This window comes from Cygnus atratus, chromosome 2, assembly GCF_013377495.2.
Source record: "Cygnus atratus isolate AKBS03 ecotype Queensland, Australia chromosome 2, CAtr_DNAZoo_HiC_assembly, whole genome shotgun sequence".
NCBI lineage: Eukaryota > Metazoa > Chordata > Aves > Anseriformes > Anatidae > Cygnus > Cygnus atratus.
In genome coordinates this window covers 92,195,826-92,218,745 of record NC_066363.1, presented here as the reverse complement: position 1 = coordinate 92,218,745, position 22,920 = coordinate 92,195,826, and the positions used below count along the sequence as shown (strand labels likewise).

Sequence of the window (22,920 nt, the reverse complement as noted above, 5' to 3'; positions counted from 1 at the left end):
TTTCCACTACAGGTGACAACAGCAGTTTTGTCATCAGATTTTGCAGAACAGGATCAGGCTGAATATTCAAGTCACTATTCAGCATGAAAAAAGGGCTTTGTGTAAATGTTGACAAGCAGAAAGTATCTCTGGTCCTGCATGTTTAAATTTAAAGTGGATGAATAATCATTACAGAATCAATTTACTTGTGAAAATATTCACAGTCTCACTTTCTCTGTTAACACAGCTTCTGATACGTAGCCAATGTATTTCATGATATCACCTATCTGAGCAGCATTTATTCCCCAAATAAATAAATAAAGACACTGATAAAAATGTGGTGACCTTCAGCAAATACTTGACTTAGAGGAGTAGTCCTTATACCAGCAAGTCTGCTGAAATTGGATGCCTTTCTTTTCTTATTTCCATCACTACCTTGCTAGGAAGTTGCACATTTTCCCCACCTATCCTGTGGATTATTTGGGGGGCCTTAGATAACTGTTGTTTCTAAGATGTTCAGGCAACATTTACAATAGACTTTATTATTATTTATTATTATTAATTTATTATTTTTTAACAGTGTAAGAGAAAGAATATAACAGGATTATTTCCATTATTAATATTATTATTTTATTTAAGAACAATAACTCTTTCTGGGAAGTACACAAAAGTACCTCCTAAGATATGGATATGAGTTAATGGTAATTTGGATCTTTGAAAAAGAACTGTGTGAAAAACACATTAATAGCTGAGAAGAATCAAGACAGAACTAGTACTAAGAAAGTAGTGCTGTAATGCCAAGATATACTTTATGTGAAGTGTTGCTTGTGCCGTATGACAATCTTCCAATTCCCAAATCCAAATTTTATATTTGCTTTATGTTTCCACACATTTTTTTTTCAGCAGCTGTTACTGCTTTTCTTGATTTTACCTACTTCTAAATTAATCCATTTGGTCCTTCCCTCTTAGCAAGGGTAGACTGTCCTGAACCATAATGATACTTAAAATCACGTTGAAAATGAATTAAGCTGTTTTCCAAGCTGCACCACATGCAGCTCTATTCTGCTTAAAAATGCTCTTACAAAACACAAATGTCAACTGTTTCATAGATTGAAAATTATATAAATGCTATTCATCATATTCTAATTGTATAAATGACAAAAATTTGGAAATTATATTTTGATCTAGTTTTACTACAATGAAATTAAGATAAAATCTTTTGAAAGAGCTCTAACAATCAGAACTGGACCTATCAGATTACATATAAAACACTGTTTTTCTACATTATGCAAAAAATTATTAACAGTTATAAAATGCAAAGGTTTAATTTTGTACAGATGAAATGAAAAAGTTTCATCAGCTGTCTTCATTTACACCAGTCATCATTCTGCTTATCAGTAGTTGCAATATCATGTTAGTTTGAGTTAATCTTCCAATTTTGTAAAGTATAAATGAAATTAACAAACTTGTGAGGAAGCACATAAATAATGTAAGACATGCTGGAAAATACTGATAATTCTAGTTTGAGGACTATATACAGCAAAGCCGCAAAGTGACACAAATTTCAACAAAAGAAATCTTCAATAGATCTCTTGTCCAAGTATTTTTCCAGTTTCCTTGAGTGTACCTTTTGCATTTTTAACATTCTTTATTAAGAAATTGTACATCTACTACATTTTGCAAGAAAATCCCCCTCCATTTGTTTTGAACCTGGTCTCTAGTTCTCACACTGAAAGAGATGGTGAATAATCACCATCACACTTGTAACTTCATAGGTGTCTATCAGATCACCTGATCTCAGCTCAAACATTTCTTTTCGGGGGGGGGGGGGGGGGGGGGGGGGGGAAGAGTTCTAGTCTACTCAGTTGTTTCTAATATGGAAGTTATTCCACATCCTTCTCACATGGCAGTTTAATTATCTCAGAGACCTCTACTGATGGACTTCGCATCAAAACCTCTTTGGAAGCCCAAGCAGACTCTATCAGTTGAGTCACTAATTTTCACATGCTGACCACATAAACTAGAAAAGATTTGAAGAGTAGACATATCAATTCTTTCCAAATAGATCATTAGTGGATACCTGGTATCCACTAATTCTGTCTTTTGTTTCTACTAGTTTCCCAGCACAAATTTCAGTTACAAAACTGTAGTTTACTGATTACACCTAAATCTTTGTAGATAGGCATTATGCTTACCATCCTCCTGTATTCAGGTGCCAACAGTTTTACAATACAATATTACACACTACCACTGTTAAGCTATTTTATCCCTCAATTATTTTGGGACCCTTTGGTGAATACTGTCCATTTCTCATACTCTCTTAGTGTTCATTTCCCCTGTTTCTACTACAACCTCTTCTACATATATTTCAATTCCAGACAAACCCACTGTTGAGCCCTTCCTTAAAAAAAATATAAATAAATAAATAAATAAAAGTATTTTTTAATACACTGTTGAAAAAAAGTATTTTTCAATAGGACTCTCCCCGGTCTCAGTACTGAGTGCTGATGTAAAGAGATGATATGGTTTGTTGGCAACAGACTTCTTCTTTTATACTCCTACCCCTACTCAAGTGTTTCCTTTTTATGCTTGGAATTATAAACCATCCCTGAAGGACTTCCTGCGCCTTAGTATGAATGGGGATCAATGTTTGTTGTGATTCCTTTAGCTACTTGCTCTTCAAGCTCTTGTTTTGCCTGCCTAATTTTACCTTTGTGCAATTGGACAGAGTTTAAGATTATTTTTCTTTTATTAATTTTGATTCAATTTCTGTTTTCTGAAAGATGCCTTTTTTTCTAGTAACCTCCATCACTTTGCTGATTAGCCATACTTGTGTCTTTTTTCAGTCCTCCCTCTAATGCTGTACTTCCAGGATGGTGTTCCTTGGTAATCTTCATGCTGCACACAGGGACAACTCTCCCAGCTGATTCTTTTAGGTAATAATAACGATGCTTTCTCATTTTTATACAGCCCATCTTTTGAAGTGAAGCAGGGGATTTTTTGCTCTCTGTTGCTCTTGAAGGGAAGCCAAACCTTAATACGGTATTGGTGATAACACTAATATGATGATGTTTCAGCTGTAAGATTTCAAACCAAGCCAGTCCTTGCTTTGCTAAATACTGACCCAAGGGTTGAATTTTCCTTTGTGAGTATTATAAGCAGCTGTTCAGTATGAAAAAATCATTGACAGCACATAAGAATCACATCTCTGCTTCATGTCCTGATACAACATTTGCCCAGTGTGCATGGGAAAGCCTGAAGTTACCCAATACTAATTTTCTCTGCTTTCTGCTTCTCTCAGAGTATTGCACTGGTTTTGCTATTCCAGTCAAGCAGTCAGTAGCGTGGCCCAAGTATTACATTCTTCCTGTTCATGCCTTGAATTTCAATCCATACTGATTCTAATGTTACAAACTGCAGTGGTGAGTTGGCTAATGTGATTTGAATCTCATCTCCTTTAACATACAGTATTATTACGCCACTTTATCTTTCTTGGATATTTCTAACTGGTATTAATGTCTCTTTGATTGCCCTCTTTCCAGTAAGATTTTATACACACTATTACATCCATGTCTTCATTTGGGCATACATTCTAGTTCCATCTTGTTTCTTGGATTTATACAAGTTGTTTAGATGTACACATAATACTATTCTAGTTCCCTTCTTGGTAGCCTATTTAAATGACACTCCATTTGTTTTTTCATTTCCTATATATGAATGAAATACATCATCTATATGTTGTTCATTGAAAGAATGAAAATAATCAATTATTCACTTACGGATATGAATGTCTTATTTCTCAACTTTCAAGTGTTATCCCAAGATCTTATTATTGAACCTACAGAAATGTCAAAAGCTCAGTGCCTGATTGTCCTCTAGACATCCCAATCTGACTGGGGGCATTTGGGGGAAATCTTCTCTGGATACTCCTGTTAGTTTTTTTTTTTTTTATTGGGAATTGTGCAAAGTATTTCAATGAAGGCAGTGATTAATTTCTTCATTCTGGCATACTGTTTTCACCAAATGCTACAGCTACCATTATCCGCTGTTATATATATCTGAATAACATAAACATATGACCTGCAAAAGGCTCCATTCTGCTATACTTCGTATTAATAGGAATTTTGCAAACAACTTTACTAAAGTCAAATGAAGTCATAATGTGTATGCCTGCTACCTCTGTCAGCAACAGATGCCTAGGAAATCACAAGAAAAGGCCAAACATATTTCTCCCACACTCTAGCAACTGGCATCTCAAAGACTTCCTGATCCAAAGACGCTATATTGTTTTTGGCAAACCTTGACATTCTCCTTCCAATGATTTCTCTAATCACACTCTGAATCCATGTAAATAAAGCACTAGCAAAACTGTAGATGGAACACAGGGTACAGGGATTTTCATCCTTGGGCTGATCACTGGTCTGTCAGACTCTTATCAGGAACAGCAACTGCATTTTGTGCTGGAGCATCTGTGGACACCAGCTATATATAAAAAATTAAGAGAGTTGTGGTTCTTTCTTCTGAATTGATTAAATATAGAATGAGATCAAGCTGCATCCCTTCTGAATTGGAAAATAGCTCTGAAGCCTAGAACTGCACTTTCCAGAAGAAACTTGGGAAGAGCAAAACAAAATTCCTTCTCAAGTGCCATGCCACATCCTGCGCTACAGGAAAATCAACATAACTCAACAGAAGTTCAGTGGGATGACACAATTAACAACAGTGGAGCATCAGGCCTTTTGGTCTCTACCTAGTCTCTGCATCCACCTTCAGTGCAAAATCAGGTGCAATATGCACCTGAAAAGAACAGACACTGATCTATTCTGTTAAGCTGAGAGCCTGCCTAATGCAACTTAAATTATGAAAAACCACACCTTTAGGGAACACTGAAAAAAAAAAGTAATCCACCATCTGTTTTTATATGAAAGAGGAAGAATACTGAACTGCATATTTTACTCTTTCAACAAAGCTACTTCAAAAGTAGATGGGATGTGAGAGATACACCTTGCCAATGCACACAGCCCTTGCCTAGCTCTCCTCATCCTTTTAAACAGTTCTGACCTGGCCATGTTCAAAGCACTTCAACACTGTGTTGGGCATGTTCTGCAGCTTTTTTACTAGCCAGGAGGTGTACCCTGAAATAGAAACACGATGCATTCACAAGCAGCTGTGAAGTGTTCTGCTTTCAAAAACTGCAAGAAGCACCAGATGAATTTGCCCAACTGCTCCCTCCTAATGTACAACTTCTTATCTTTTGCTCTAGTTTAAAACTGTGTTGTTCTAAAATACTGCATCTAAAAATCTAGATGTTATAAGCAGTTAAAGCCAAACTAACATTTAAGAGCCTCATGAGAACCTAAAATCCAGCTCTTTATTTCAAGTTCCTCTAGGAGAAAGAAAGAAAGGAGCAGTCTTTCCTTGGAGGAAATAGAGTAAGAGAAAGAATGAGAAGTTAGCTGTATCACCCCTAGGATTCCTTCAACTACATAAATCAAAAATGTGGATGGATATTTTCATAGATATATATACACATACATACAGATATCTATGTACTGAAACTGCTGTTTGCCCTGTAAATATTTATATCAATTCAGTGTCTTCTTTTATTGTCAGAGGTAAGAATGCTTGCTAAATCATCTAGCATGCCATTAGCATCGCGACTAAACAAATCTAACCTTGACAAACTAGAAACAGTTAACCTACAGAATGAGAGACTTCCTTAGTTCTGTGGGAAATTAAAGCCATATCAAACTAATTAATCTATGATTCTGCTGGAAAAAATATATATTGATGTGAGAAGCAAAAAACTGCCCAGGGTTCTATAACACCATGAGGAAAGGAAAATGGACTGTTTATCTATCATTTTAAATGTACAAGCTGCATTAATAAAGCTCTGTGGAAAGGTATTAATTAGGAGTCAAGTCATCTTGCAAGAGTTCTGTGGATCTCCTGTTGTTTGATAGGGTTGTTTCTTAGATTTTGTGCACTGCATTTAGATTCCTGAAGCTTTCATAATCAAGACTTAAAAAGAAAGCCATCCTCCCCACTGAAATATTTGCATTCCTTTAGCACCCACTTCATTAACAATCTCTGCTTCTCTGTGTCTGAAAGCTGGGCTGCCCCGACATGATTTCCTTTCTAAACCAAGCTATTTCTTCCCCGTCATGCTTTGAACCTCCAAGACATTTCCAGTCTGCCTCAAAACATGGAAATATAATTGCAAAAACAATCATAGAACATCCCGAGTTGGAAGGGACCCACAAATAAATAATTAAACACAATTTACAACAGCCAGGCAGAAGACATGGATCTTTTTGTAGGCATAAGTAAAGGATGCCTGGGACAGCAGAATTCTGAGGTGGCCATGGCTAGAGAAGGGAACCAGCAATGTGAGCAGCACGTGCAGATTCTACCCCTTGAACAGCCCTTCACTTCTGCTGCTACTACAAATGGTGAGGCTGAGCTGGAGGACATGGCATCTACCATAGGAAAGAAATAGTTCCTCTAATCAGCTGTATCTGACACCCTGCTCCCTGAAAGCAATGGGAGCAGCAAGCTCTGTCTACACTGCCACAAAACCTTGAGCTGGCTTGGAGAAGAGCTGATGTGTTCCTCACTGTTTTAAGATGATCATCTCTTCTTTCCATCCCTGTACTCATTTTTTAATCAACATTTCAGCAGATGGAATGAAACATCATTTTGATTACAAGTACATCTTTAAAACATCACTCCTGAGCATAATTTCCCAGTGACTAGACAAAGAAAACTTCTGATTTACCCTCTGCTTTTAATTCTTTTCTGAGCGAATATTATGAGTAAATCAGTCATCATCATGTCTCCTCAGTCAGTTTTCTTAGTTTCTCTGAATCCACCCACACATGACTGAAGGCACTACACACAAAAGTCATGCTATCTGAGGTTGGAAAGAGGCTTCTCTTCCAAGTAGTGCAAGACAGATATGTTAATACCTCCAGCAAATATGTATACAGTGGAAAAATTCCCCATCACTTGCATTTTTATATCCTGCTAGGATTGAATCATGACTGACTAAGGATGCTGAAGACTATTATTCAGTTGGAGATTATTTTTCTCTATTAAGATGCATTAAAAAGGAAACACTCCCAATCTCTCACATTCAAACTTTTCACATCACTTTCTGCAAGAGCAAGGTTATTAAACAGCTGCTTATTTTGACCCTTTGAAATGACCACAATTTAGTAATGGAATTTCAGTTCTTCACCTGTCACTGCATACAAATTTATTAGAAGCTTTAGAATGAACTTCTGTGCAAATAAAAATGATTGTCACCATTGTTACCAGTCATAAAGAATGGATTCAGAGTGCTTCTTAATAGGATGCAAATGCTGTGAGTTGTTTCTTATCAATTATTTCAGTCTAAAAAAATAAACAGTTTAAAAAGGTGAACATGAAGATGCAGTCAGCAAGACAGCAAATGTTAGAAGAGGACAGAGCTCTAAATGTGGGCACAGTGGGATACCTAGACTGCAGAGAACTACCAAAGGGGGATGCCTGGAGTATGGAGTCTTTTTTAATTAGCAGCAAGCTTCTCTGAGACAGTCAGCTTCCTGCAGTAGCATTGCAGTTTCTATAGAGGTAGGATGGAGGTCAGTTATTTGGTTCTTCACAAACATTTAGCTTCATTGTATAACTCAAAGCTTCTCATTTTGGCTTACAATATATTTCTCCACTACTAGTTAGTTGGAGAAGTGTGGTCCCAAAATTGACTCCTGGTTTGTTTAATCATACTTTTTGTATTTCAAAACTGGCCAATTCAGAAGTCCTCAGTATAATGACTAAGCAGTCAGATCACTGTGAAGACTGGCACATTAATATGTTATCCTGACACATCCCATATACTTTATGGTGCCTAGTCTCTTTCTGTCTCAAAAGGGCTGGAAAGCAAGCAAGGAAGATGAATCAGCCCCAAGTTTTGTGTCTGCCTAAATTACCTTCAGGAAGGAGCTAAAAAGTACAGGGGCTGGTTCCTCCAGCATCTCCAGTTCCAAGGTCTGATCGGACATCTTGGAGGTAGCTTTCTCTGTTTTAAAGAACAGTTTAACTGTCCATATTTTTAGTCTATCTTAAACACGTCAATAATGTTGTGTTGGGTCACAACAACCCCATGCAATGCTACAGGCTGGGGAAAGAGTGCCTGGAAAGCTGCTGGTGGAAAGGGACATGGAGATATTGGGTGAGAGGTGTTTGAATATGAGCCAGCAGTGTGCTCAGGTGGCCAAGAAGGCCAACAGCATCCTGGTTTGTATCAGAAATAGTGTGGCCAGCAGGACTAGAGAAGTGATTGTTCCCCTGTACTCGGCTCTGGTGAGGCTGCACCTCGAAGTACTGTGTTCAGTTTTGGGCCCCTCACTACAGGAAGGACATGGAGGTGCTCGAGCATGCCCAGAGAAGGGCAGCAAAGCTGATGAAGGGTCTGGAGAACAAGTTTTATGAGGAGCAGCTCAGGGATCTGGGGTTGTTTAGCCTAGAGAAAAGAAGGTTCAGGGGAGACCTTATCGCTCTCTACACCTACCTCAACGGAGGTTCTTGTGGGGTGGAGGATCAGTCTCTTCTCCCAAGCAACAAGTGATAGGACAAGAGGAAATGCCCTCAAGTTGCACCAGAGGATGTTTAGGTTGGATATTAGGAAAAATCTCTTCACTGAAAGGGTTGTGAGGCATTGGAACAAGCTGCTCAGGGAAGTAGTTGAGTCACCATTCCTGGACGTATTCAAAAGACATGTAGATGTGGTGCTTAGGGACATGGTCTAGTGGTAGACTTGGCAGTGCTAGTTTAATGGTTGGACTTGATCTTAGAGGTCTTTTCCAACCTAAGTGATTCTATGATTCTATAATAATAGAATGCTGTCAAGGGAACTCAGATTGCCAAGAAACGTCTCACAAAGAATTTAGAAGTTCTGTAAACAGTTATATTTTAAAACATCATAGGACCATGTAGTTTGGAAGAGACTTAGGACATCTCTGGTCCAACCTCCTGCTCAAAGAAGAGTCAGCCATGAGGTGAGACCAAGTTGCTCAGGGCTTTACCCAGTTGGGTTTTGAATTCCTTGAACTATGGAGACTGCGCAGCCTCAGCTGTTCTTACAGTGAACATTTTTCTCCCTATATCCAGTCTGAACCTTCTCTTTCTAGTTTACCACTGTTATCTTTCCTTAGAAGTGGCCTAACAAATGTCAAATAAAGCAGAATAATCACCTTCTTTGATCAAACATCAGTCCTGTCAACATATCCCACCCAGTATGTTGTCAGCCTTCCTGGCTGTGAAGGCACACTGCTGACTCAAAAGGAGCTTACTTTCTACCAGAAGTTCCCCAGTCTTCTGGAGAATAGTCTTCTATCCCTTTCCATGATAATAATTTCTTCCCAGAATACAGTCTGTAAGAATTTGGCGCTCCTAAAAGCAGTGTCAAGAGCAGCATCACTCTAGCAAAACAAGCCATTTCCTAAAGAGGACCAGAAATAATTCAAACACACTAACCCACATATCTTTCCTATGGCTATTCAAATCCTGTACTTAAATACTGAAAACATACTTATGCCCAGAAAGGTTAAAAAAAAAAAAAAAAGCAAATATTTTACATAACAACACAGTAGATCAATAGATACATTTGATACATATTTGTGATGAAAAATGTGTAAAAACACACCGTAATAGAACTAAAATAAAGTCTACATCCAACTGTAAGAAAAATTAACTACACTAACATTAACTGTATTAACTACTAAAGAGGAAAACAAGATAAAGAGTTACTTACACCTCAGGCAATTTTTAATCTTTACTATTGATGTTTTGTTTCTGCTGACAATTACTCCTAAGACCTTACAGGAAATAATAGTTGAATACATCAATGGTTCTAACAGGCCAAGGAAAATACTCATTCAACCAACAAGCCACAGTTTACAAGGCTTACTTCAGGAAAGGTATAAACTGCTTAACTTAGATCACTGAGTCAGGGGCCCAGGCATCTATGATTCGCTGTCCCAAGCCAAGCCATCTTTAATAAGAAAGTAAATTTTAAATATTTGCAGCTCTAGGTTGGTCACAAGCAGTCCTACATAAGATTAGATATTTTATATTTGTCTTAGGATTTCACATTTGGAGCATCACCATTGATACCTGTTAGCAGTAAAGAACACTTTGTAGGACTTGAGGGTTCAGTATTGATTTTTACCACATCGTGAGGCACAGACTCTTAGATCTTTCAGGAGTTCTAAAAACTGAGTGATCTTTACAAAGCCAGTGCTGCATATTCCATTTCTGTTAGGTTAAAGAAACCCAAAGAGGGATGATAGTATCAAAGTGGGCTTTTATCCACAAGGTCCTTGTTTAAGGTCATAACAACCAGGCAATTTCTCATGTGTTCCTCCTGACTCATAGTGAACTCAAAATACCTACTTGATCACATACTTTTCTTCAGGGACCTCCATATTCTCCCCAAGCCTCTGAGCACTGCCTTAAAAGCATGCCCATTCATAGGTTACCTCCAGTCTGAATTAGATTAACTTTTGCAAGAATAAGGTCACCATTATTCAAATCTCGTTCTTTTAGTGAAGGCAAATGAATTCCAAATATTTTCACCTTCACTGCACATGACATATATTAAGTGAATGTATCTGCACTTTACTATTCTGGGTGTCAGACTTCTCCCATTTCAGAGGCCTTTCTTCAAGTTTCTGTTATTTTTCTCTTTCTTTTCATGGGTTCCTGGAGAATCAATTGCTAATGGCTTTTGTAAATATAGACATGAATTTTTTTTTGTTGTTGTTTTTTTCTCTTTTCTTTTCTCTTCTCTTTTCTCTTCTCTCTTCTCTTCTCTCTTTTCTATTAATGCTTCTAATAAAGTATATTCTGAATCATCATAATCTCAATACAAATTGCTCTTGAGTGAGGAAGGAGATGAGCAGGATGAAACTTCCCGTCGCCTTCTGTAATTAGATGCATGCAGGCTGCAGCACTGTTTAGAATGAAGGGATTGGACTCAGTTATGATGTCCAATCATGTGAGCTGACTCATCAGCCCACATAATGAAGATTCTTTATTCAGGACACTGGAGACCATCAGATCCTCTATCTCTTCCTCAATCTTATTAAACGAACTGTCCTCTTTGCTGTTTCCTGCCCAAGAGCTGTTTATGCCCGTGCATGCTCTCCAAAGCTTCAGAACAAATCTTAGTCAACTAGAAAACCTGATCTTTTTTGACTTGTCCCATTCCTCACAAATACCTCTAAATCCTCAAAAGCAGTGAAAATTCAGTATACTTTCATTAATAATCACTTATCTCTCAATTATTTTCAAGAACTCACATAATAGTCCCTAACACTGCTGTAGACACTTCAAAGTTCTTCTGTCGTTACTTTTACTGTCAATACAAGCGTTGCCTGTCAGCAACTACCATTTTCAATATCACTATTGCTTTGTAATTTTTAATATTTGAATATTTTAACATTTTAAAGCTGTTTTCAGAGAATATAAAATATAAAAATCTGTAATGACATCTATATATATGTATCATAAGCCCATGTCTATAAGCACAAGCCATCCGTTATGTATAATGAAAAGAATATAAAGTGCCCAGCCTTGAGAAAGAAGAATAATATATGGATATCTTGAGGTATCAGAGTGTAATGAGTTCTAGAATTCTCTTTACAAATGTACAGCACCTACACTGTCAGAGACATTGATTTTTAAATGACCATGATATTAAAAATAAAATAAAATAAAATAAAATAACCCCCCTTATGCTATGTAACTAGATCTTTGTACAAAAACAAGTTATTAACTACAACAGTAAACCTAATGGATACTTAGGGTTATTGTTTAAAGACAAATAAACACTCGGCAGACTGTAAAAGCTTATACACAAAAGTCAGTGCAGATAACTAGTATACCTAGGCAACACTGTGTCCACAAGATCCACACTTTTATCACTTTTAAGGGTTCTAGCAATTCTGCTACACATCATGCTACAACAGCACTCACACATCACCTTATATTTAGATGCAAAGAAATGGTCTGCACACCTCCTAGAAAACTTGCAGTAGGGATAATGGAACAATCACCTAAGCATTTTCAATGCAAATGAAACCAGTGCTAGACGAACCATCCCAGACAAATTAGGTGATATTCCCTTCATCATCTTCCAGTTATTCTTTGCCTTTTTCTCTGCCCCATCGGGACTGATTTTTTGCTGTTTGGCTCTTCTAAATGTGTTAGCTGCTTTTACAAGCTGGACACATCAAATATGTCATTCTGGTCAGAAGACTAACAACCATAAACCTGGGTTCATTGCATATCATATAATTTTTCTATCTTAAATATAATAAACATTATTGTTATAACAAACATCTTCATTAGCTCCTCAAATTGGCCCAAAAGCATACAGAGTGAGGGGAGACAAAATGGCCCTTTGCATTGTTTCCACACCCAAGAGCCCTTCAGGACAATTTGTTCCTTCCTCATGGCAAATGTTCATCTGGTAAATGAAATGGGTTAGGGGAGTAAGAGGTCCCAATCAAAGCAAGAAAAGGAGACTACATAGTGCTCTTCATGTTCAGGCACAGTTTTAATAAATACACTTTTCCACCATGACAATTCATGGTGGAAAGAGAAAACTAACAAAATGTACAAAAGATATTACTATGCCAAAACTGTGTTTATCACCATATTATTTGAAGCATGGTAACACAGCACAATGTGCCTTATCTGTAAATTTCTCCCTTTATTTACTCAATACCAAGACCTGGACAGGAATAGGTAATTATCTCTGGTGTACAACAATGACTTGAGCGAAGACCTGACAGACTTGTTCAATATGGCAGATAGCTTCCTGACACTTTGGCATCTCTGAACCCGTAGATCTAAGGCAGAGAGGTAACCTCAGCCATCTCATTGGAAATGCTAGCAGAAAAATTGCTATCCTCAGTAACTTGCACTACAAATAGCAAGCATTTTTGCTTTCTGTCCAGTAGGTTCTAGGTAGTCCACTCACTTGGCAAAAAAATGTCTATTACTTAAGATAAAAACCTATGTTGTGTTACTTTACTTTAATCATATAAAGTCTCGTTACCATTTGAAGGGGGGAAAAGGCTTTATTTTTTCCCATTGTTTTCTAACACATAATGAAAGATATATTTGACCTTTCATATAATTTTAATTTTTCATGCATTCTGAAGCAGACTCCTTTTTATTATCTCATAGGTTGCTTCCAACTTCCCCAGACTTTCTATTTGCTATTGAAAAAAAAAAAGACATTGCCATTAAATGCTTCTAGGTCAAACTCAAATTGAAGTTTCCTATTTGACAAGTGAGAACAGCTTATCCTTCACTGTCACTGGGTAAACATAATATTGCTTTTCAAAGAAAATCATAGCAGGAGAGGAGGCAAAGGAGATAGACAAGAAAAAAAATCTATCAAAATAGTGGCAATGCTTTCCGAAACAAAAGAAAAACAAGCAACCAAAACCAAACAAAAAGATAAGTCCTCTACAGCACTTACTCATGTCATTTTCCATAGAGAAACAGTCACAGAGGGAGCTCACCATTTTACTGAGGTCTGAGTCATTAAAATTAGGAACCCAGTAGTAACTAACTTCATTTCCACTTCAGTACAGGCCTTAACAAGAAGCACTGCTGAAAAGCAAGGCCAACATGTTATCACAAAAAACAAAGATGGATCATAGGATCTTTGGTACTTCTTCAGTAGAGATTTCATTTCCTTTCATCTTGCTCATGAAAGTGTCCTTGTTTTTGCAGGCCAGCCTGGGGGGTGTCCAGGCCAAGTGACAGATACAGCACCATACTCAAAGGCACAGACCCTTATTTTTCATCTCAGCAGAATCATTGGCTTTTTTTTCACATTTAAACTGAGCCCACAAATAGGGTATGCACTGAAAAAATCTGCTGCAACATTGGAAAGAGCCTACTGCAGATGTTTTAAAAGTTAGATGGGAATCTCTAAGAGGGCTGTGACAATTACCTAACTACTACTGAAATGAAGGCCCGCTGCCTGTTGGTCATCCTGTATATAAGAGCCTGAAGACTGGACAAGGGGCAGCAACTCACCCTTTAAACAGGAGCAGTGGGGAAAATTCTGTGGTTGCTGTTCTCGCAGCATGAGCCTGAACATTCACTGTCCTATGAAGTGGCATACTTGGTCAGCAGACAGAGCAACAAGTGCAGCTTACAACTGTGTCTCTGGGGAGCGCAAGATACCTCAGCAGAAGTGTGAAAACATGCAGCAGAGAGGTAGGAGAAAAAGAGGACATTCTGAGCAGAATAAAAATCTAAGCAAATATATCTCTGTAATGAGATTCACTGTGAGAAGCCTCACTACAGGTAATAGAAGTAATAGCCAGCTAACCCATGAAATTATTTGCTAGGAAAAAATTAGAATTATGAGTAACAAAAGTAAAACAGATAAATAACCAGATTTAAGGATGAGATATTGTATGTCCACAAACTCATACCTGTAAAGCGTATGTTGGAAATTCTTCATTTGCTGGGGACACCAGGCCCATCCTGTCCTCCAGATCCACAGATTCCCAGATCCACTCCCCAGATTCTGAGGAACTTCTGCTCCTCACAAGTCTCTCAGTGTAGTCAGCTCAGCTGGCTGAACATCACCCACAATCAGCCTCTTTTAGAGGAAGATTTCCCCAGATTCCCGTGTATCAAAACATCAGCTCCTGAGCTAATCTGAAGTGTGACACTCAAACTACACTCTAAATAGGAAGAAGATATAAATGAAAGAAAGAGACGACAAGATCATGATGGAAATACAAGAGAACCTACAAAAGTTGATCAGAGTAGACAATTACCAAAGCTTATTATTACTTCCTAGTTTGAATCTTGAAATGAATGTCCATGTTCTGGTCGCTATAATATAATTCGTTATCCCAAGAAGGAAGAGGTTAAAATGGACAGTTTAAGACCAAAACAATTAAGCTTCATCTTATTTAAGCATACATTGGTGCTATTAGCCATTCTTATTTAAAAAAGGAATACCTCCAATAGTAGTTCAAAACCTGGCTGCCTTTTGATCTTCTCTACTGGCAAATTATTTAAGGTAGAGTTAACAAGAGTGCCACAATTACAGAACCTATGAGGTGGTACATTTAGGAAGTGATTTGCTTCCTCTCCTGTCAGAGCAGCTGCACAGACCCCATGCATGCAACCTAGCAGAGAGCTGGGCCAAAGGCACAGAGGCAGCACAGTACCTGACAAGTTGGAAACTTTAATTGGTGAGCGCACATCAAGCCTTGGTCTTGTGTAAATGAACGTGTCAGAGCTATTAAGAGGATAGAGCTATAACAGTCGTGTTGCTCAACGCTTCCTTGGCAATTGATTTTTTCTGCTGGAATTTATGCCAGCTTTGCAGGGCTCTGCTGACCCACACTTCTAGCTGTCAGGGCAAGTGTTGGGTATGGTAGCACTTGCTTCCTCGGTACAGAAAAGGAGGAAATGGTCCAGAGAGGGTATTAGGATGAGCTTGTTTCAGATGCAACAAATCAGGTAATTTGTTCTATAGGTAGAGACTGAGACCAGCTCCTGTTATGAAAGCACTTTCAGAGGGACAGCAATTGGCTACTGTTAATTTGAACTACGAGTTTGAACTGAGTGTCACTGAGGTCACGTTGTGGGCTTAGAATCAGTATCGCGTTTGGTGACATGGACTGTTTGTTTCATCAGAACATGACATTCGTTTGTTTAAAAGCCACCAGTTGTTCTTTGAAGACCTTGGGGTATCTGCTTCTGCAAGAGGGATTGAGCTATGAGAAATAATACCCCCTACACACACATACACAGGTTCTGCGTGAGCAAGGATACAATCCCACAGAAGTAATGCCTGTGAACATAGCAGGTACAATATGTACATGCCAAACTCTTTAGTTTCCACTTGAGAGCTGGTAGCCATATTCAGATCTCTTACAAGGCAAATCTATGCTCATTAATGCAGGAGCACTGGTTTCATTATAAATGTCATCTTCTTACTCAGCCTGAAACTTGAAAAGCAGTTTGAAAAAACCTCAACCTAATTTTCCATTGTTAATTAATTACTAATTGGAAGGATACATGCTAGAACTACTTAATTTATTACAACAGAGGTTGCCATGCCCTTTGATGCCTTTCACACATGCCTTTCAATGAAAGGAAACATTTAATATAATCCCAACTGCTCCATGTTTTGACAGAAATTGGACCTGTCCCAGTAAGCCTGGTGTTTTTCTTCCCACTTGTAGAATTTTGCTTCAAATAAAATTTTTGCTTTTTGAGATACTTTTAGATGGCAGTTTAACCCCTGTATAAGGCAACTGCCCAATTGCAGATATTACTTCGACAGGAGAATCAGGCAAGTTGGGGGAACTAAATTCCATTTGGCCAAAACAGGCTAAATTCTACTCATCTTCTACTCGTACATAATCTTCTGAACTAAATTTACTTTAATTCAAGCTGTTTAAAGCAGATAAAGCCATGAAACTTTTTTTCAGGAACATACAAGTCATCTGTATGTTTTACATTTGTTAGTAAAACCCAACCAACGTCTGAAATGCATCAGTTAATACAGATGATCTCATCCTTGCTTGGAAAGCATCAACCTTGAATCAGTTATAAGCCAGGAATGTAATAATACCAGCAAAAGGAAGGGCTTCAAAGTAATTTGCAGTGTTGCAAACTTCAGATTTTTCTGCAAACCAGAGCATTAAAATTTTGCTTTCCTTGTTCTACTATGAAAAAAGAAAAGATAGTTTGTATGCATGCACACACAGAAAAGATTTTGTTAAATATACAGTAAAAGAAAAATAAGTTTTAAACTGCTTTACTCACCAATCACCCAAATAATTTGACGGTCTGTCAAACCTTTTTGTCCCTTCCTCCTCCTCCCCTCCAGAACACCACTTCCCATCTCATATATATGCCACTGATTAACAAGTACAAAAAAGAGCAAATTTGAACTCCACTCCTCCTTCCACATCTCCTTTCTTCCCACGCTTGGCATACTATTTTGGCAGTTTGCACAAACAAGTTCTTACTGTTTTTAGAAGACTTAGTCCTGATAATACTACCTCTGGGCAGTATCACCATTTTTAATAAACTATCTTTGAAGTAAAGAAATCACAATTACAGTTTATAATCAGTTGGAAATGAAAATCATGGCTGTTCTAGAAAAATCATTGGAGAACATTATCCAATATAGCATTTTTGCCACAGGGCTGCTGCCAGAAAGCAAGCCACTCAGGTCTGTCTCTGCTCTATGCCCTAAGCCATGCTTGTAGACTGTTCCGTGACCAGGTACCACACCTGTGATGCATCTAGCCTCAATCTAATGTGGGGTCTCTTAGACCCAGAGGATGCATATGTGATTCTTCCCCTCTTCATTATTTCTAGGGGGAACATCATATATTTGTGTATTTTGCACTGGGTTTTCCACTTGGCCTGGCTGCCAACCTCTATCCCATTTCAAGTGCCTCTGCTTTATACTGCAAATGCATTCTGGCACCCATTCCCTTCCACTAGCCAAGAATGCTAAGAGCAGAACCCAACTATGTCTAATTCCCTTCATCCTAATATATGCCACAACAGCTAATAGATACCCAGCTATTGAATCACTTTGAACCACTTGTATGATTCTCACCCTGTTCAGTTCATGGCTGGACATGCAGCTGCAGTTTGTCAAGAGTGCCATTAGCATGCCAGCCTTGCAGTATATCCACACCATGCATGAGCACCATGATTTGTTTGAATATATACAGCTGGAATATGTACGTGTCAGCAGGAGGATGAAATGTGTTCAGCAGTGAGGCAGAGGAAAACAGAAGGACACTGTTTTCAAATGCTCACTAACTCAGAGAGTGGGACTCAATCCAGAGTTGGAAATCAAACAGGCATGAATGCAGCCTGTTGTGTTATCACATGAACCTCCCTTTGAAGTCAAGAGAAACACCAGCATCAAAGGTCTTGTGGACATTTTTTCACTTCTATAGTGTCTTCATCCAGAATGGTGAGCCCAGTGTGTTACAAATAATACATAGGAACAGTCTATCCCAAAAGCATACACTATTCTTGATAGGCTGCAACAGAATAGCTTTCATCTGACTGCTTTAATAACACACAGACATATTCTTAGAGTTTATTAATTACCTTTCATCCTCAAGCACCCACACAGTATAGAATTAATTCCACCAGAACTGCAGTGCAGGTTGAAACACAAAGAGACACTTCCTGCTTTTTATATGGTTGTTCAGGCCAAAGAAAACCACAAGCCTTACAGAGAGCTCTGCTGTTCAGTAAAGCCTTCTCTCAGTGAGAACAGCTTTCCAGTGGCTTAAAGGAAAGAAGATGCAATAAACGTTGTCATCCAAGAAACTCTGTTTGGGTTGTACTTTACATCTGAATTAGAATGGGAAGGTCATATCAATCTCTCCAAAATTTAGTAAAGATTTTTTCCTATTTCTTCCACCACCAACAATGCTTTTCTGGTGTGAGCACTTCCATGGTATTATCCTCATTTTTTTTTCTTGCTAAGATGTTAATTCTATCATTGTAATAAAATCTGTCATACCCAAATCCCTGCTCTTCACATGCAACCATACCTAAAAGTGTGGGATGCGAATAGGCAGCTCCTGCATGAAGAAGTACGGTCTAGGATAGGGTTACCCTGTGAGCTCATATGAAGCACATTGACTTCCTTTCAATCAAGAAACTGGAATTTTTGTGTGTGTGTCTGAATTCACTGGAGAAATAAGATGAGTTCTCCTGTTCCCTGACCACCCTTTGTTCAGGAAACATATATATATATATATACACACATGTATACATATGTAAAATAATGTACATATAAAACATACACGACACTAATGCAGAACTGATAGCTTCTCTTCAAGAAGAAAAAAATGTCCAAAGCAAGCAGATAATATAATGGGCATTAGAGGCAAGGAACAATAACTTCTAAAGGGTGACTGTATGCATTGCCTAGTGTCTAGTACAGACCGATCTTTTTCAGCTCTTTTTCAGTACATGGGGGCTCAAACATAGCCCAGCTACCTACTCTTAAGAAAATCACTGTAACTCAGTACCTTTAGAGCTCCAACCCTGGTCAAATTTGGCTGAAGTTGGTTTAAAAGTTATTAGGAGGAGGACTTCTGCGAACATTCAGAAAGTGGTCGTGAGAGTCGTGTTTCCTTAGTAAACCAAGATAAAAAAAAAAAAAAAAAGAGAGAGAGAGAGAGAAGGGACAAGGGATAAAGGGACAAGATAGTTGGAATGAAACACTACAGAGGATTTCTGTGTCTCTGACTCTGAGTTGTGATTGTATATTCCTTCTATATTCACAGGGAATGACCTCACTTTATGTGTGCCTTGTCTCTCCCTTAATGTAAAAATTACACTTCCTCACTCAGAGGGATATTGGGATGATAAACTTCCATTAAGGATCATAAAATGTTCAGACACTACAGGTATAAAACCATACACAATGCCTAGACAGTCAGAAATTGGCTGCATTGCTGTAAATCAGAAGCAAGTGAAATACATACCCACAATAATATTTTTTCAGAGGCCCTAGGTCTTTCATTTTTGCAGGACTCAAATTCACCCAAAGACTAAGAATATGCTGTCCCTGTAACTTACTAATTCTGTACAGAATTGTTCACTGCCTCCATTTACAGCTGTAGTTTCACCATCTAATTGGCAGTATTGCAATTTCTTTTTTTTTTTTTTTTTCTTTTCACAGAACACCTCAGGGAATATCGTTCTAGGTAAAACTTACATAAGAGATGGGAAAAAGTTATTTTTGCCACATTGATCAGTTCCTTTCAATCTGTATCATTAAGCAGAGCTGGAACAGATTTTAATCAGAGATTTTGTTTATTTGCTGCTTCTGATGGGATAAAAAATATTCTTGATTTTTCAATAGTGTAAAAAAAAAAAGTATACTCCAGGCTTTTTTTTTTTTTTTTTTAATACTCACACACTATTTCATTATTAAGAAAAAGAAGCACCATCTTTCTCTATACTACAAGCAACTGTAGTGTCAAATACAGTGCAAGAGTAAGTAGGGATAATATAGCTCCTGGTATACTTTAAAAAACCTTAATAGCATTGCATAGGTTTATTACAAGGGCTCACAAGTCAGTCCCCAAAGATTCAACAGCTATATTAATATTTTTGACAAGTATCATATTACACTGATTTCAAGGAGAATGCTTGTCAGAACATTGCCACTGAAAGATGGCTTTGTACTAGCTGGAAAAGAATTATCTCATCATAAGAGCTCTCAGAAAATAGTAAACCTTTTATTTCCAATGTAAGTAATAGGTGATTCTAAAATATCTCTTTGTATAACTATGAAACCAGGTAAAGCCAGCTAATGTAGGCATGTGAAAAGGGAGGAAAAACATCCAATCTAATTAATATGCATACTAAACACCCTAACACTATGATACCTATATGATATGATACAGACAAAAAACACACCCTCAGAAACAACTTATGCTAGAAATAAATATGTATTTAAAATTTTATTTACTTCATACACTATTCAATGTTCACCTGCTTATTATGCCTATCTCTTGCTATTTTCTTTTAGTTTCAGAGTGAAAACAATTTTTTGTTTCAAAAGCAAAGAATTCACCTGCATTTTTACACCTGCGGAAAGCAGCATGCCCTCTGGAATGTATTTCCTGTTAGGCAAAGAATGAATTTTCTGAGGGCATACCAACACAGCTCTGTGTCTTAGGAGTCATTAAAAGGTCATCTTGCAAAAGTCACAAGGAAAAACTGAACAACGGAAAAAAAAAAAAAAAAAAAAAGGAAGAAAGAAAGAAAAACCCACCCCATGTTATTAAAAATTACATTACTATAACAAGCATTATTATGAGAAAACAGAACCGTACACTTAATAAACAGCATTACCGAAGGACTGAAGTAGGTTTACGCAAATGTCCTGCAGTCATGGTGCCACGATCACAAGGGCTGGATATGTGCTCTGTTGGCTTACTCAGCAGTGTGAGCATGTTCCAAACCAGGCACAGACACACCACGGCACTGTTCCCAAATTCACCAAGGCACACTGTACACTGTAGATGTGTTTATGCTGGCTGCAGGAGAACAGATGATACCAAATGAGGCATGAAGCCTGCTGGAACAAAGCTCCTGTCAATGTTTTGTGAGCTTTTCTAAGTGAGTTTAGAAAATTTGTCATGTGGTTGCAGTGGGCTTGTTCTGGCAGAAGCCTGAAAGTCAGATTTTCTATACCACAGTTTCAGTGAGCATTTCTACAACAACATGTTTAGCTTCCCCCTCTTTAGCTTAATTTTAGCCAAAATGTTGACACAATTAACTGCGAAGAAATATTTGCTTCACATAGCTACTTAGCACAAAAGCTCAGGTTTCAAGTAGTTCTGACTTGTAATAATATTAAATCCAAACAGTCTACTTCTGATGAAAGTTATGCTAATGCAACTCTAGGGAATGCCTTTTTACATGCATTTCCCTTAGTTTACCTCATGACCAATCCAAAGACAACCTTGTAGGCAAGTACTCAGAATCTTTTAAGTATCTGTTAAGCAATTATAAGAGTGCCTACAATAGCATTTTAGTCTGGATCAGGAGTGCACGTTTGAAGCAGAGCTCCCAGATGTTCCCCACTTTGCACTTTAGTTTACATCACAGAGGAATCTCAGGGCTAACGAACTGGATTCCTCCCAGATAAAGATAAATCTCATCACAGTGAACCATTAGGAAGAAGGAAACAGTGGAAATTTTATAGTTGACACCAAGCAAGTAACATGATCTAAATATGAAATCAGCTCCAACTTTGAAGTCTGCACTGTTTTGGGCAGGCTTTGAGGGGGAAGAGTGGTTTGGATCAGATGACCTCCAGAGATCCCTTCTATCTAAAATTACTCTAAATTCTATTATTATATTTAATATTTGTAACAAGAAATGTAAAACAGCTCAATAAGCAGCACACAACGCCAATGAGGTCTTCTCTTGTTTCCGGGCACAGAGTTTTCTTCAAACAGTATTTCGTATGATGGAGGAAAGAATTCTGGTGGTCAAAAACTTACAGGGCTTCACTAGAATGAGAGCAAATGAGCTATTACATGAATACATATAGGTTCATCTCAGAGCTTAAGCCTTTATAAAACTTTACATCACTGGTGAACTCAAATTATTTATCACCCAGAGAGCCTTAGAGTTAAATGGATTAAGTGAGGACTTCAGAAGAACCAAGTTCTGTTCCTTCTTCTGTGCTGCAAGATGTTACGCAAACTACTAAAAAAGCTGTGATACATCAATATATATGAGACGTTTTTCACCACAAATAAGTAGGGAAGCAATTAAGAGCAAAGAAAAGTTTACTCATTCTAATTTGGATTGCATGTATGTCTGAAAGTCTGAAAAATCAGTGTGATGCTTTGTAAGATTTAGCTCTCTTGTTAGAACAGGAAATGCCACAGGGCCTTGGCACAGAAACTACTGGAAGAAAATTCTTTGGCTTCTGTTTTACAGGAGTCAGACTAAATTATCATAATAGTCTGTTTTGGCTTTAATCTGTACTTCACTTCTTCACACAGGTTTTGTGCTGATAAATTCACTTGGGTATTATTGGTGATGGGAGTAATTTAAGTAGATAATAGATATAGAATGTTCCGTCCAAACAAATAGATTGGCAATTAAAGCTCTGAATAGCATAGTCAGTTCTCCAGTTTCATTATTAATTATCTGCATACAGAGGCAACTACACAGATCTGTGTATAAACAGTGTTTGGTTTTTTTAATAACAACAACCAAATTTACATTTTCAAAACTTTAACATGTTAATCATAAACATGAGCATTGGCTAATTCTCCCAATATTCTGGCAAAGTAGGAAAATAGGTATTTATATTCCTTCTTTAGT

General features: G+C 37.7%; 1 protein-coding gene across 25 annotated transcripts in view; it reads right to left on the bottom strand.

The window, feature by feature from the left end:
* Positions 1-22,920, bottom strand: part of LOC118249967 (poly(rC)-binding protein 3-like) — a 514,794-nt gene that overhangs the window by 276,439 nt on the left and 215,435 nt on the right. The window contains exon 1 of one of the 25 annotated variants that reach the window (XM_050708839.1): positions 20,929-20,982. The exons of the other annotated variants lie outside the window; for them this stretch is intronic. The gene's annotated coding sequence lies outside the window, so the exon portion shown is untranslated. Of the gene's footprint in view, positions 1-20,928; positions 20,983-22,920 lie in introns of those variants that run through there. 25 annotated transcript variants of the gene reach the window in all.